This window comes from Capra hircus, chromosome 22, assembly GCF_001704415.2.
Source record: "Capra hircus breed San Clemente chromosome 22, ASM170441v1, whole genome shotgun sequence".
NCBI lineage: Eukaryota > Metazoa > Chordata > Mammalia > Artiodactyla > Bovidae > Capra > Capra hircus.
This window is the reverse complement of record NC_030829.1, coordinates 43,445,400-43,461,212: the sequence shown is the minus strand read 5'-3', so window position 1 is coordinate 43,461,212 and position 15,813 is coordinate 43,445,400. Positions and strand designations below refer to the sequence as shown.

General features: G+C 41.8%; 1 long non-coding RNA gene across 1 annotated transcript; it reads left to right on the top strand.

Annotated features, from left to right (window-relative positions):
• LOC108638612 lies at positions 13,237-15,191 on the top strand. Its single transcript, XR_001919963.1, has 3 exons — positions 13,237-13,316; positions 14,613-14,704; positions 15,018-15,191. It is a non-coding gene; the product is annotated as an uncharacterized LOC108638612 (long non-coding RNA).

Genomic DNA, 15,813 nt, shown 5'->3' with positions numbered 1-15,813 from the left:
CATTTGCTAGTTTTGGCAGCCAGGTCACATCACTGGCTCAGGTTGCATTTAGTGTCAACTAAAGCCCTGGGTCTTTTTTCATGTGAGGAGCGCTTAAGTCAGGGTAGTCTGCTGTAGCCAAGAGCATGACTGGATTCATGGCTCTGCTGCTCTTCTAATATTACCAACAATACTGAGAGCAGGATTAAAAACATTCCAGACTCCCCTATTCGCCCGTAACCAAACTCCTGGCATTTCAGCAATTTTCGTAGTTGAAGAAGAAGAAAAAAAAGAAAGGGTGAACTTTAGATAATGGTGTGAATTGCAGTGCCAAGGTCTCTAGACTTAGTTTTGCCAAAAGGACCTATACGGGATCCAAGTGTCCTAGATATCCACCTATTTGGGCAGCCAGAGGAGTTCCTTCCTGATCCTGAGCTAAATGCTGTTGTAGCTGCTAGGGTATAACTATGCTTGTAGTGGAAAGAAAATAGAGAGAAATACAGAAACTCAGGTGCCAACATGTTATCAGTAGAGAGTTGAGTTTACTGCCACATGTCTCAGAGACAGAATGCTCAAATGCACATTTTGAAGAGAGGATCCAGGCAAAGAAGACAAAATATACTGTTAGGTGCTTCCTAAACGGTGCTTTTGAAAGCTTTAAAAAAAAGATGAAGAGCTTTGGTTTTTCATCTTGATGTTCTTAATATCTATACATGTGACAGGTAGTCAGTACATATTTACTTTTTAAAAATTTTGTTGAAGTATAGTTGATTTACACAAACTTATAACTTTTTAATGGAGAAGGCAGTGGCACCCCACTCCAGTACTCTTGCCTGGAAAATCCCATGGACAGAGGAACCTGCAGTCCATGGGGTCGCTGAGGGTCGGACACAACTGAGCAACTTCACTTTCACTTTTCACTTTCATGCGTTGGAGAAGGAAATGGCAACCCACTCCAGTGTTCTTGCCTGGAGAATCCCAGGGAGAAAGCCATTCTTTTTTTCTTTTTTTGGCTATGTTGTATCTTCATTGTGGCACAGACTTAGTAGTTGTGGCCTGCAGGCTTAGTTTTCCCAAGGCATGTGGGATCTTAGTTCCTGGACCAGGAACCAAACCTGGAACCTCTGCATTGAAAGGCAGATTCTTAACCACTGGACCACGGGGTGAAGGTGAAGTGGCTCAGTCGTGTCTGACTGTTTGCAACCCCATGGACTGTAGCCTACCAGGCTTCTCTTTCCATGGGATTCTCCAGGCAAGAATACTAGAGTGGGTTACCATTTCCTTCTCCAGGGGATCTTCCTGACCCAGGGATCGAACTCGGGTCTCCCGCATTGCAGGCAGATGCTTTAACGTCTGAGCCACCAGGGAAGCCCGGACCACGAGGGAAGTCCCTAAATATTTATTGAATGAATGAAAACACTAAAAAAAAAAAAAAAAAAACTTTAAGTATTCTTATTTTACAAAATTTTCCTTTTATGATCAGTTCTATGAACACATGAAAAGTTAATATAAAAATATTTCTTAAATGTAGTTCACTCTTAGCTTATGAAAAGTAAACACACACCTCACTGTATTTGAAGGTTATTTTACACTTGTTTGACCCAGTTAGTGCCAGGAGGCAGGTTTAAAAGGCCCATTACAAAATGCTAAACAGAAAGAGCAACCAGTGAAGTTCATGCTCTTTAGTCAGAGAGATGTGAGGCCATCACTCATAAAATATTTTGACAAAGTCTAAATAATTCTAGTAGATGTGCTAGTCTGATTTTTCAGGGTGTACTAAGTTGCTTCAGTCATGTCTGACTCTTTGGCACCCTATGGACTGTAGCCCACCAGACTCCTCTGTCCGTGGGATTCTCCAGGAAAGAATACTGGAGTGGGTTGCCATGCCCTTCTCCAGGGGATCTTCCCGACCCAGTGATCAAACCCACATCTCTTCCATCTCTTGCACTGGCAGGTGAGGCGACTAACACGCACACACAGCGTCACCTGGGAAACCCTGGTTTTCCAGACCAAGCAACAAAAAAGTGTGAAGAGGCTGCTCAAGGCTGAGCATGAGAAGAGCAGGAAACAGAAGTCTACAGGTTAACAGAATGGAAGAAAAAGGGAAAAAGAAGTCAGAAAACAAAAAATATCAGAAAGACACACAATGAATTATTTAATCATTGGTTGCCCCATTGGGAATAGAAATGCTGGGGAAAAGAAGAGCTGGTGAATAGAAATAAGGAGCTTTGCTTTTATCTTGCACAATTCTGTACTATTATTTAGAGAAGGCATGTATTGCTTTCACTAACTAAATGTTAAGAGGTAACGAGAGTGTAACAGAGTTGCTTATGGCAGTGAAGAATTGGACACTACCTAAATGTCCAACAAGAGGAGACTGACTGAAAAATGTCATATACCCATTCAATAGACTATTATGCAGTCATTTAAAATGTCATAGAAGAATATTTTGTAGCAGAGAAACATTCAAATTATATATTTTTAAGTAGAAAAAGGTAGGTCACAAAATATAATGAACGATCCTGTTCATATAGACTATATGCACAATGAAAAAAGACATTGGAGTTAGAGAAATTTTTTGCTTGGAATTAAATATCTGTTTTATTTTATCTGTGTAGTATCTATTTAACTAAATCCTTTCTTTATGTATATATAATAAGAAAACAACTGAAACAGAAAGAAAAAGAAGTGAATTACAATGTTTTCACTAATGTCTTTGTGGCAGAAATTGCTATGCCACTGTGGTGATTAATTTTATGTGTCAACTTGATTGGGTCATGGAGTACCCAGATATTTGGTTAAATATTATTCTGGGTGTGTTTATGAAGGTGACTGTAAGTGAGATGAACATTTGAATTGGTAGACTTGGGTTAAGCAGATTGTCCTGCCCAGTGGAGGTGGGCCTCATCCAGTCCATTGGAGGGCTGAAGAGAACAAGAAAGGCTGAATAAAGGAGAATTCATTCTCTGCCTGTCTTTGAACTAAGACAACAGTCTTCTCTTACTTTAGGTAGGACTCACACTCAAACTGGGACTTAAACCTTCAGCTCTCCTCATTCTCAGACCTTTGCACTCACACAGGAACTATACCTGTGTTCTATACCTACTGTACCTACCTAACATTGCCTCACCTGGCTCTCCAGCTTGCCGCTGCAGATCATGGGATTTCTCAGCCTAAACAACCACATGAGCCAATTCCATATAATAAGTCTCTCCCTCTCCCTCTCTCTCTGTAGTCATGTCTGACTCTTTGTGACCCCACGGACTGTAACACACCTAGCTTCTCTGTCCTCCACTCTTTCCCAGAATTTGCTCAAAATCATGTCCATTGAGTTGGTGATGCTATCCAACCATCTCATCCTCCATACATACATTTCCATCCTATTGGATCTTTTTCTCTGGAGACTAATGAATACAGATTTCAGAATTTAGAGTGGGGTGCTACTGTAACAAATACCAAAAAACATTGAAGTGGCTTTGAATTGTACAAAGGGTTGAGGCTGGAGAAATTGTGACATGCATGCTAGAAATATGGCCATTAAAGGCAATGATTCTGGTGAGGATTCACAAAGAAAAGGAGTGAGCTGGAGGGAAAGCTTCCCTCTTTTTATAGAATATGTAAATCATCCATGCTGCTGCTGCTGCTGCTAAGTCACTTCAGTCGTGTCCAACTCTGTGCGACCCCATAGACGGCAGCCCACCAGGCTCCCCCATCTCTGGGATTCTCCAGGCAAGGACACTGGAGTGGGTTGCCATTTCCTTCTCCAATGCATGAAAGTGAAAAGTGAAGGTGAAGCTGCTCAGTTGTGTCTAACTCTTAGCGACCCCATGGACTGCAGCCTACCAAGCTCCTCCCATGGGATTTTCCAGGCAAGAGTACATAGAACGTTAGTAAATATATGGGTGGCAAAGGCTATTCTGGTGAGATCTCAGATGGAAATGAGGAACACGTTACTGAACAGTGGAGAAAAGGTGACCCTTGTTATAAACTGGCAAAAAAAACTTGGCTGAAGTATATAATGTTTTACGGAAGGTAAATCTTGCAAGTTGTGAAACTGGATAGTTAACTGAGAAGATTACTAAGTGAAATGATGAAAGAGCAAGTTTGGTTCCTTCTGACTGCTTAGCATTAAAGGCAAAAGAGAGAAATGAGTCAAAGCAATGAATTCTTAAGCAAAAATTGACTAGAACTTTAAAAGTTGGAAAATTCTTACCCTGTTTATACTAAGGGTGTGGCCCACAGTTTGATTAGGAGATTAGTATGAGTGTGAACCACAGACCTGATCAGCCACCCCAGCACAGAAGGAAGGAAGGCTGTCAGACTTCTTAGACCCTATACAGAACTGGACTGTGGAGCTACGTAGCTGCACACATGTGCTGTTCTTCAAGGGAAAGGAAGAAGGATGCCCACAAAGGTGATTCAGAGATCACTGGGGCTGCCTCCTCAGTTTCAAGGGTGGGAGGTTTGTTGCTTCTGATTCAGTAGGCTAGACAGCAGCCATCTGGAGCTTGGAGGGTGGGACCCCTCATAATTTGGGACTGTGACCCCCCCCCCCGCACCTGTCATAGCGGCAGAGGTGAGACCACCCCATTGGGTCTGGAAAGCAAAGGATCGAACCCAAAAGGATTATTCTCAAGCCTCGAGATCTAATATTATTTACCTGATGAGGTTTTGGAATTATTTGGGATCTGATACCCTCTTCTTCCTTCCAATTTCTCCCTTTGGAGAAGTCTACCCTGTACATGTCTGACCACTGTATTCTGGAAGCACTTAACTTATCTGGTGTCATAGGTTCAAAGCTAGAGAAGAATTTTGCCTCAGGGTGAATCATACCTCATACCTGATGGAGATGGGATTTTGAACTTTTAGACTTTAAAGTTGAAGCTAGAATGAATTAAGACTTTGGGGGCCATTAGGATTGAATGAATGTATCTTGCATGGAAGAGGGATGTAAACTTAGGGAGGGGTCAGGAGTGTCATGTTCTGAACTGAATATTCCTGTGCTGATGCTCTAACTCCCTATGTGATGGTATTTGGAGCTGGAAGATGATTACGTTTGTATGAGGTCATGAGGGTGAGGCCCCTTGATATGATGAATGTCCTTGTAAGAAGAAACCAGAACCCTCTCTCTGCCATGTGAGGGCACAGCATGAGGGGGGACATCTACAAGCCAGGGTGCCCTTACCAGAGAACTGAATCAGCCAGCACTAGAACTGTGAGAAGGAAATATCTGTTTCTTAAGTCACCCAGTTTTTTTTGTTTGTTTGTTTTGTTTTTTTTAAGTCACCCAGTTTTGTTGTAGCCACCCCAGCTGACCGAGACTGTCCTCTAATATTCATTATTCCCTTTTGCCTTAGTTATGCAGCCTGGTTTAATTTGGGGTGGCACTGAGCCCATCTAACAGATTATTTCTTAACCTCTGCAGAAGATACATGTGACCATAAGATGAATAAGATATATGCAAGAGTATTGATTAGAACATCTGGGTATACTCTTTCAAAAGTACACAGGAAAAAAAAGGAGATATATAAATATAGATATAGATAGATAGCAAGCAGTTCTTGCTCTTTTCTTCTTGCTCCTCTGCTTCCTTCTACTGCCAACCTGAACATGAAGCCCCAAACTGTAGCAGCCATTTGGGACCCTAATGAAAATATTAAGAGACTCACATCTATAAGGCACCAAACGAATGCCTGCAACACCCTGCCTCTGAACTTCATAAAAATTAACCCTTATCTGTTCAAGCCACTGTAGTTAGATCAAATTGTAAGTCATAAATGACATGAGTCAGCTTTTGCATTAAAGCTTTAACGGAGTACAAAAGCTGCATCAGAAACTTTAGGAGTTAGATGCTAGAAACAAGTTTGTCTTTAGAGTTGACTTCTTAGTTCATTACTTGTATATAAAAACAAAATTATACTTTCATATAAAAACAGAATTATTAGATGAAAAATAGTTTATTTTGAAGAGCTAGGATTTGTTGTTTGTTGTGAATTCCCACTGCTCCTGCTTGCCTATCACCCATTTTTCTTCTACTTAAGAGTCCCCAGTTTTCTAGGAATTTCCTGGGGGTCCAGCGGTTCAGTTCAGTTTAGTTCAGTTGTTCATTCGTGTCCGACTCTTTGCGACCCCATGAATCGCAGCACACCAGGCCTCCCTATCACCAACTCCCGGAGTTCACTCAGACTCACGTCCATCGAGTCCTTGATGCCATCCAGCCATCTCATCCTCTGTCATCCCCTTCTCCTCCTGCCCCCCATCCCTCCCAGCATCAAAGTCTTTTCCAATGAGTCAACTCTTTGCATGAGGTGGCCAAAGTACTGGAGTTTCAGCTTTAGCATCATTCCTTCCAAAGAAATCCCAGGGCTGATCTCCTTCAGAATGGACTGGTTGGATCTCCTTGCAGTCCAAGAGTCTTCCCCAACACCACAGTTCAAACGCATCAATTCTTCGGCGCTCAGCCTTCTTCACAGTCCAACTCTCACATCCATACATGACTACTGGAAAAACCATAGCCAGTGGTTAGGACTCCACAATTTCACTGCTTGCTGAGGGTTCAGTCCCTGATCCAGGAACTAAAATCCCACAAGCTGCGTGGATAGCCCCCCCAAAAAAGTCTATAATTTCCCAACAAGAAGCCACCCCATGATCATATTCTTACCCCATGAGGTTCAGCAGGAGGTAACTGCTACCCCTGAACTCCTGTGTGGGCATGCAAGGTAATCCTAGTCAATCAGTGTATTCCATAAACCTAGAACAATGAGAAATGCATGACTCAAACAATGCAATCAACTCTGAGAGTCGTTACAACGGTTCTGAAAGAGGCACTGTCCTAACACCAGCATTACTGGGCGACTAACTTGGAGCTGTTAGCAGCCTTACCACCGTAAATGAAGAAACGACCCCAGAATGAAGACAACAGGAAAAAAAAAGCAAGAAATGGAAAGAGCAGGACTGAATCTTATTGAAACCATTTGGCCCTGGTTTTAGACAAGCCTGAACTTTTCAGATACATGCCAAGTAAAATTTCCTTTCTGATTGGACTAGTTTGAGCTAGATCTTCTGACACTAGCAACTATAGGAACCTTGACTAATATAGTTACACATGGTAAATAATCCTGACTCATTCCATTAGCCTTTTATCACATCAAGTTGCTCACAGGAAGTCTTCCCTGTGAATTTATTTACCAAAAAAAGCAGTATAGTAGAATGCTAGTTCACATAGTGCGTTGGTTCTGGTGTTTTATATTATAAAATAATCCACAAATTAATTTTTAATTGGAAAAAATGGGAGAAATACCATTACTGTCACATAATCATATAATCACCACCACCACCTACCTAAAAGATAGGTGTGTATATATATATATATATATCTCGACAAAGTTAGGAAGCAATTATCATTGAAAAATAGTCTTCAGAAAAAAAGATGGTTCAATTCATTCTCCCTTCCTTCCTGCAAATGTTTAACTTATAAAAGTTATAGTCTTAAATTTTGAGGGATAGCAAGCTGAATATGATGTTTTCTAGGACTGTACAATTTAGCAGAGCAGCCCAAGCATGAATGCTATTAACAATTATACACCATTTTCTAAGAATTAGAGAATAATAGGAAAAATATCTGGGGGAAGTAATGAAAATTCTCTCATATTATTATAGCTATTAGAGTTCTTAGAGATCCAACAGTTCTTTCACCACATGGTTGAGGAAATTGTGGCTCAGAGAGCCAGTGACTTATTTCCCATAGCGAGCCCGTGGCAAAATCCTGCTGGGAGCCAGACCTTTTTAGACACAGTCCAACATTCTTTCTTACTACCCCGCCCTACCTCTGTTAGGAGAAAAGCAAAATACCAAGAAGTTTTTCAAACTATAATTTTTTCCTCCGCACAATCTGAAATGGAGAGGAAAATCTCAAAGACCACAATAAAATAAGCTTGATTCTCTTTTTATCACGTACAGAAGCAATCCAGAAAGGCTGTGCCTCAGCTTTGAGAATTTGTCTTTGACTTCCTGTCATGATTTTTCTCTCATTGAATTTTTTTTTTAAGTCTAATCTTGACTGTGCAGCAACCCTGCCTCATAAAAATCCAACCAGCTTGTTTTGAAAATGTTTGTTCTCTTCTGCGTTATGGGCAAACTAATGGAGTCTGACAGCAAAACTAAAATTACCCAAGTTAAACTTAATCCAGAAAGTCTCCCTTGATATCCCAACTGGGCAGTGCCAGCTTACACAAAAGACTAAGCACACTGCAAGCTCTAATTCTTGTGTAAGTAAGAGTTTCTTCTAAGGAAAATAAGAAAAATAAAGAGACTCCAAACTAGAACTGCTGTTCCTAGATACCCTCTAGTGAAGAACTTACAAAGAAACCAGTTCTTCTTAAAAAGAAATGCTGTGAAGTGTGTATTTTTGCAGTGTTGCTGAGATGGCAACCCCCACACATAATTTTTTATGGAAAATAATTTTCAAGAGCCAGGATTGCTGATTTATGGGTTTGTTTGTTTGTTGTCAAATAATAATATGTATTTTGGAGTCTTATCCTCTCAGTTTTAAATATGTGCTTTGAAGTTTCATTCATAAATATTCAGTGACAACTTGTTGAGCTTCCAAAATGAGCAAAACAGATGTAGTGGCAGCAGGGCAGAGCTTTTAGTGTATTGGGGGAAACAGGTAAAAAAGAAAAAAAAAAAGAAAGTAAACAAGCAAGTAACTAAAATGATGACAAACTACATATGAAGAAATAAATATTGTGATAAGATCCAGGTTAATGGGGGTGGGCAAGACCTACTTTAGAAGGGCTTGATTAGTCTGCTAGGGCTGAGTGATATGATAAAAATAAATATTGGATTTTTGTTCCAGTTTGCTGGCATACAGCCCCCGAAACTCTTGGAATCTCTGGAGAGATAAGCGGGACTTTTGTATGTTAATGAGACGACTGGTGTCTGGGAGCCCCAAAATGACTGGGGCTGGTTGCCAGAAAGATCAAGACATAATTAGAGGGTTGCGACTTTCAGTTCCACTGAAGGGGAGGGGAGAGGTGCTGGAGATTGCCCTAATCACGGATTGCTGATGTGTTAATCAGTTGTGCCTTCATAATGAAACCTCCATTAAAACCCTGAACGATGGGGTTCAGAGAGCTTTTGGGGTTGATGAATACATGGAGGTGGTGGGGGAGACCATGGACACCGTGCTCTTCTTCCTCGCTTACCTTGCCTTGTGCATCTCTTCCATTTGGCTATTCCTGAGTTGTATCTTTTCTAATGACTAGTAATAGTAAATTGGAGAAGGAAATGGCAACCCACTCCAGTATTCTTGCCTGGGAAATCCCATGGACAGAGGAGCTTGGCTGGCTACGGTCACAAAAGAGTCAGATACGACTTAGCAACTAAAACAACAAAACAAGAAACAATAATAGTAAGTAAAGTATTTCCCTGAGTTCTGTGTGCTGTCCTGGCAAATCAGAAACCTGAGGAGAGACTCGTGGAAACTCCTGATTTCCGACCAGTTGGTCAGAAGTACCTGGGACTGGGACTGGTGTCTGAAGTGGGGGCAGTTTTGTGGAACTGAATCCTTTACCTTGTGGGATCTGATGCAAACTCCAGGTACATAGTGTTAGAACTGAATTGTTGAATAGCCACGTGGTGGCTGAAGAATTGGCAAGTTGGTTTAGTGTGAGGAAATATTCATACCTTCGGTATTAGAAGTATCATGAGTAAAAGCCGTTCAGAGGCTGCCATAACAAAACACCACAGACTGGCGGTGGTGCTAGCGGTAAAGAACCTGCTTGCCAGCGCAGGGGACAGGAGAGACTGGGTCCCATCCCTGGGTTGGGAAGGTGCCCTGGAGGAGGGCTCGACAACCCACTCCAGGATGCTTACCTGGAGAATCCCATGGATAGAGTGTGGCAGGCTATAGTCAATAGGGTCGCTAAGAGTCGGACACGACTGAAGCGACTTAGCACATGTGGGTGGCTTGAAACCTGAAATTTATTTTCTCACAGTTCTGGAGACCAAAAGTGCAAGATCACAGTGCCATACGGTTTGTTTCTGGTGAGGCCTCTCTTCCTGACATGTCTTTTTGCTGTGTCTTCACATGGCCTTTGCTTAGTGTATACAAGGAGAGAGAGAGAGACATCTCTGGTGCCTCTTTCTCTTTCATAAGAACACAAATCCTATCAGATTAGGGCTTCATCCTTAGGACCTCATTTAACCTGCCTAAAAGCCCCTATTCAGTCATATTTGGGTTAGGGCTTTAACTATGAATTTGGTAGTGGACACAATTCATTCTATAACAGAGGATAATCAGAGAAGGTCTTTCAGAGGAGGTGACATTTCCACTGAGATTTAAAGGCTATAGGAGCTTGTTATGGGATGAGCCAGAGGAGGGTCACAGAGAAGAAACAGGTGCAGAGGTAAAATGTGCATTTGTTATACTATTTTGAGAATATTGAGTTATGATAGAGAGGAAAAGAAAAAGCAAATGGGGTAAATGCTGCTCATAAGATGTGCTACGTATAGATAAGTCGTTAGTGGGTAGAACATGTGTGTTAAATGTAAATAAAAAGCAATTAAAAGATCAAGAGTAATATCCAAAAGGTTCTAAGTATACATAAGGCATGTAAGCACTAAATAAATATTCATGACACATTAAATATATACGAGATATTTAATGTCCAGGATACACTAAATATACATGAGCACTTAATATTTATGAGGTCTTAATCCAGCCACCCATGGGTAATAACTATTCTGGTTCATGCGTCATCTGCCCAAAATACAAAAGTTCATAGCTGTTCAGCAGGGTAATTGGCAAAGTACAGCTCTTGGTCAGGTGTACTTGGCCCTATGTCTTTCTTGTAAAGCAAGTGAATGCCATTGGCCCAGGGCACCTTCTGTCTGTGGGCCCTCTTGTTGGGCCCTCTTGCTTGAACTTCAACTCTGGCTCATGAACAGAGAAGGCTGACACAGCAGAGAGTTGAAAGATGTAAAAATATTCCATAACCCATAGCATTTTTATAGGTATTGTTATGATTTTAATGGGGCTTCCCTGGTGGCTCAGACGGTGAAGAATCCGCCTCCAATTTGGGAGACCTGGGTTTGATCCTTGGGCTGGGAAGGTCCCCTGGAGGAGGGCATGGCAACTCACTGCAGTATTCTTGCCTGGAGAATCCCCAAGGACAGAGGAGCCTGGTGGGCTACCGTCCATAGGATTGCAAAGAGTCGAACATGACTGAGCAGCTAAGCACATTATTTTAATATTTATGTATTTGCACAGGGTCTTAGCTGCATGCAGAATCTTCATTGCAGCAAGCAGGATCTTTAGGTATGGCATGTGAACTCTTAGTTGCAGCATCTGGGATCTAGTCCCCTGACCAGCGATTGAGCCTGGGCCCCCTGCATTGGGAGGGTGGATTTTTAGCCACAAGACGACCAGGGAAGTCCCTACATGGCCCAGGATTTAAGCAGTGTGACCCTTCTGCCTTTCTTGCATCCTCTCCTAATAGCAAACTGTTAACTTACCATTTCTCTTTTCCTCTACCTTGTGCTATGTGTTTTAAATTGATCTGATAAACTATGTGAATTGAGCATTTAGTTTTATCTGTAAATTGAAATTAATTAGAATTAATTAAAATTAAAATTCATGTCATCAGTTACACTGGCCATATTTCAGGTGCTCAGAAGTTATGTGTGTTTGGTGGACAGTCCAGGAGAACATTTCTGTTATTGTGGAAAGTTCTATTGAGCAGTGATATTTTCAAAACTTAGAGGAAGCCATTGTGGCTGGAGGGTGATGCCGAGGAGAGTGATAAGAAAGAAGTTTGAGGGGAAGGAGTTGTTGACATCATGCATGGACTTGTGGACCATGGCAAAGAGTTTGCATTTTAGTCCAAAATACAATACACACAATTAGCTTTATATTTTAAGAAGATCTCTTGTGGTATTGCCTGGAGAATGGGTTAGAAGATGTCCAGAAGTGAGTTAACATAGAAGGCCTGACTACTGTCGTTTGGAAGCATGACTTTAAAGATTGTCCTTGGCAGGTGTCTGGAAGCTTGGATTTTGAGAGAATTCCCACAACCCAGTTGTTAAGAGTGGTTCACTTTGCTTAAACTGTTTGTATAAAAGATATGTGCTGTCTGCTGAAGACCTGCTTTCCTTTGAGGAATATGGAATTTTGGTACCTGTGAAACAGAACATCGGAGAAAGAAGTAAGAACACATTTCAGGATTCTTGCCTGGGAAATTCCATGAACAGAGAAGCCTGGCAGGCTACAGTCCATGGAGTCACAATGAGTCGGACATGACCAAGTGACTAAACAGCAGGTAGAACGTGTCTGTGTGATTTGCCCCCAGTCTCTGGATACTAAGGTGTTTGTTTCTTTTTAATTATGTATTTATTTGCCTGCATCTAGTCTTAGTTTCAGCACCTGGGATCTTTGCGTTGCATCATGTGGGATCATTCATGGTGGTGTGTGGGCTCAGTGGTTGTGACTCACATGCTTAGTTGCCCCATGCTATGTGGGATTGAACCCACATCTCTTGCATTGCAAGGCGGATTCATAACCACTGGACCACCAGGGAAGTCCCTGGATGCTGAGTTTTAAACAAGCGTCCCTGGTTGGCAACATTTTATTGTCACAACTTTTGCCAGGGTAATTAAGAATATACTGTGTAATTCTAGTGGGATAAGACTCCTGGAAGTTGGCTGATTTTGCTTAGAATCCCTTTTCTGTAACATGAGTATGATTATATGTATTCTGAGTCCTGTTAAGTCTTCCTAGCAAATTATTAAACATGGGAGGTGGTCATGGGGACCCCTGACACAGAAGATGACGAGATTAACAATGAAGTGGAAAAACCATTTAAGAAACTATTTCAATCATCCATGCAGGTGAGAGATAATAATGACTTGACTAGAATGGCATCAATTTGGCTGATGCTAATGATCAATCTTCAGGTGCTCCTCACCCCTTGATGCTTACATGCTGCTGCTGCTGCTGCTGCTGCTAAGTCGCTTCAGTCGTGTCCAACTCTTTGCGACCCCATAGATGGCAGTCCACCAGGCTCCCCCGTCCCTGGGATTCTCCAGGCAAGAACACTGGAGTGGGTTGCCATTTCCTTCTCCAATGCATGAAAGTGAAAAGTCAAAGTGAAGTCGCTCAGTCATGTCCGACTCTTCGGGACCCCATGGACTGCAGCCTACCTGGCTCCTCCGCCCATGGGATTTTCCAGGCAAAAGTACTGGAGTGGAGTGCCATTGCCTTCTCTGGATGCTTACATAAATCCTGACAATTATGGAATCCAGAAAAATTGAACCAAGAGCTGTGACTCTAACTTATGGTAAGTTGGATATATTCACTGCACTCATTTTCTCCTTGAATCTGCGAAGCTCTTACTGAGGGCATCTATCCTCTCTAAACCACTGGGATTTTTACTGTAGATCCTAAGGCTAAATTTGCTTAGTGTTGAGAGCCCAGGCTTCCATACTCAACTTCTTCATCTCCCATGACAGAACTGTGTATGGGATCAAGGCTCATGTCTCTGTTAGTCATATACTAATATATTCTCTTACAGTAAGTGCTACAGTTTTACATGGGTAAGATTTTTCTTCGAAGCTAAACTGTTTGCTTTATAATTTATACTTTTATAGGCCTCACTTTGCTGAGCATAAAGAATGCAATAAATATTGTAGATAGGTATAAAAAAGAGATTACACAGTTTCTGCCTAAGGAAATTATTTACAACTTTCCAAGGAAGTATAACCAAGAAGGAGAGACCCAGATGTGACCACAAATCAAGGCAGGGTAATAAAACTGGAAATGAAAAAACAAAGTGCTATAGGTGCTCTAAAAGATTAAATCTTGCTGAGAGTTCCGAATAAGATACATAGAGACTTCCTTGGTGGCCCAGTGGTTAAGAATTTGGACTTCTACTACAGGGGGCTTGGGTTCTAACCCTGGTTGGGGAACTAAGATCCTGCATGCCATGCAGTACAGCCAAAAAAAAAAAAAAAAAAAAGATGCGTATAGACTCATTAAAGAATGCCCTTGAAGTCTTGAAACCCTTTGAGAGAGAAAAGAGATTTTTAGTTTTGATTTCCTAGTTTTTTGAAGGAAGGCTTTTAAGATCTAAAACAGCACTGTTGGAGGTAGATGCAGAAGTCCCACCTAGATCCCTGATCAGGGGTCAAACGTGTGTCCCCTGCAGTAGCAGGATGGAGTCCTAACCACTGGACCACCAGGAAGTCCCTTATTCTCCCTTGGTCCCTTTTCATTATGGTTCAGACTTTGTTTAAATGTTATTTGCAAAAGGTGTCATTTTATGACTGTAACATTTAATATCTGTTAATGTGGATTCAAAGTGTGCAGTTTCATGTCATAATTGCTATGCAGCTAGCAATGCCATTCTTTCACTCAGTCTTCTCACCTTTCGTGTCCGTGGTAGAAACCCTTGAGGTAGTCTGTAGCAGTGAAGAGGTAGACCAGCAAACTGCAGGCACCAAGTGCCTGTTTCAGCACTTATCCCTGTCCCTCGACTCTTAGACCCTAGAAAGTGGTATAATAAAGTCATGTTTAGCTGTATAATATCAAAAACTGGTAAATAATACATCTGCCATCTCCCCCTTCCTCTTCCCAGGTACTTTTCCAAAGGGACTGACTATGGAACTAGCTGTCCTGATATAAGACATGGGTGAAGAGGAACACAGTGACTTTAAAGAAGCATCAGACGTAAGAAAAATAATTTTTTCTATTGTGTTAAGAAAATACTCTGAAGCAGAGAAATAAACAGTATTTGATAGAAACATTTACATTTCATTTGTATGTTAAGACAAGTAACTAGTAAAACAAGAAATTCTGGAACGCTATTTGCATAGTTTTGTATGGGCTCTCTTGCGAAGAGAGCACTAACAATAGGATCGGAACTAAATTACTATATTTCAAATAAAACAGTGCATGGCTGGATAAGGGAGTGAAGTCAAAGTTGGAAAAGGGATTCAATACCAAGAAGGGGGAGCTATTCAAGCTGTATTTGTTTCTGCAGCCAGGAGTTCTCTGATGGTTCTTTGACCCACATGGCCTGAGCCATGTGCTACAACTACTGAAGCCATGCAGCTGGAGGCCATGCTCCGCCAGGAAGACACTGGCCACTGCGATGAGAAGCCCACTCGATGAGAAGCCCACGTATATACCTGGAGAGCAGCCTCCACTTGCCACAACTAGAGAACACACTCATGTGCTGCAACAAAGACTCACAACAGCTGCAAAATAAAAATAAAGAAATCTTAAAAAAAAAAAATCCTATGATGTTAATACCCCAAGAGGGCATCCACTGTGAAAGAGAGCTAGACAACCAGAAAAAGAAAAAGAAAAAGTAGTTTGCAGTGCTTTTCCCTTAAAGAGTCAGATTTGGTAGATGTAGGTAGGATGCAGGGGACAGGATGCAGTGGTGGGGCTCAGTGGTAAAGAATCCACCTGCCAGTGCAGGAGACCCAAAAGATGCTGGTTCCATCCCTGGATTGAGAAGATTCTTCTGGAGGAGGAAATCACAACCCACTCCAGTATTCTTGCCTGCAGAAGAATCCCATCGACAGAGGAGCCCGGTGGGCTACGGTCCAAGATGCTGCAGAGAATCGGGCACAAACTGAGCAACTGAGCGTACACACACACACAGGCAGGATGGGGAATCTGCATTTTTAACAAACTCTATGTTAGATGCAGGTGATCTGAGGATTGTACCTTGAGAAATGCTTACCATTTAGAGCATCGCTGCTTCAGATTTTCTATACAGAAGGTAGAGTGTGGAAAGCTCTCCAGTTGGAAACGGTGGCTAAGGGGAC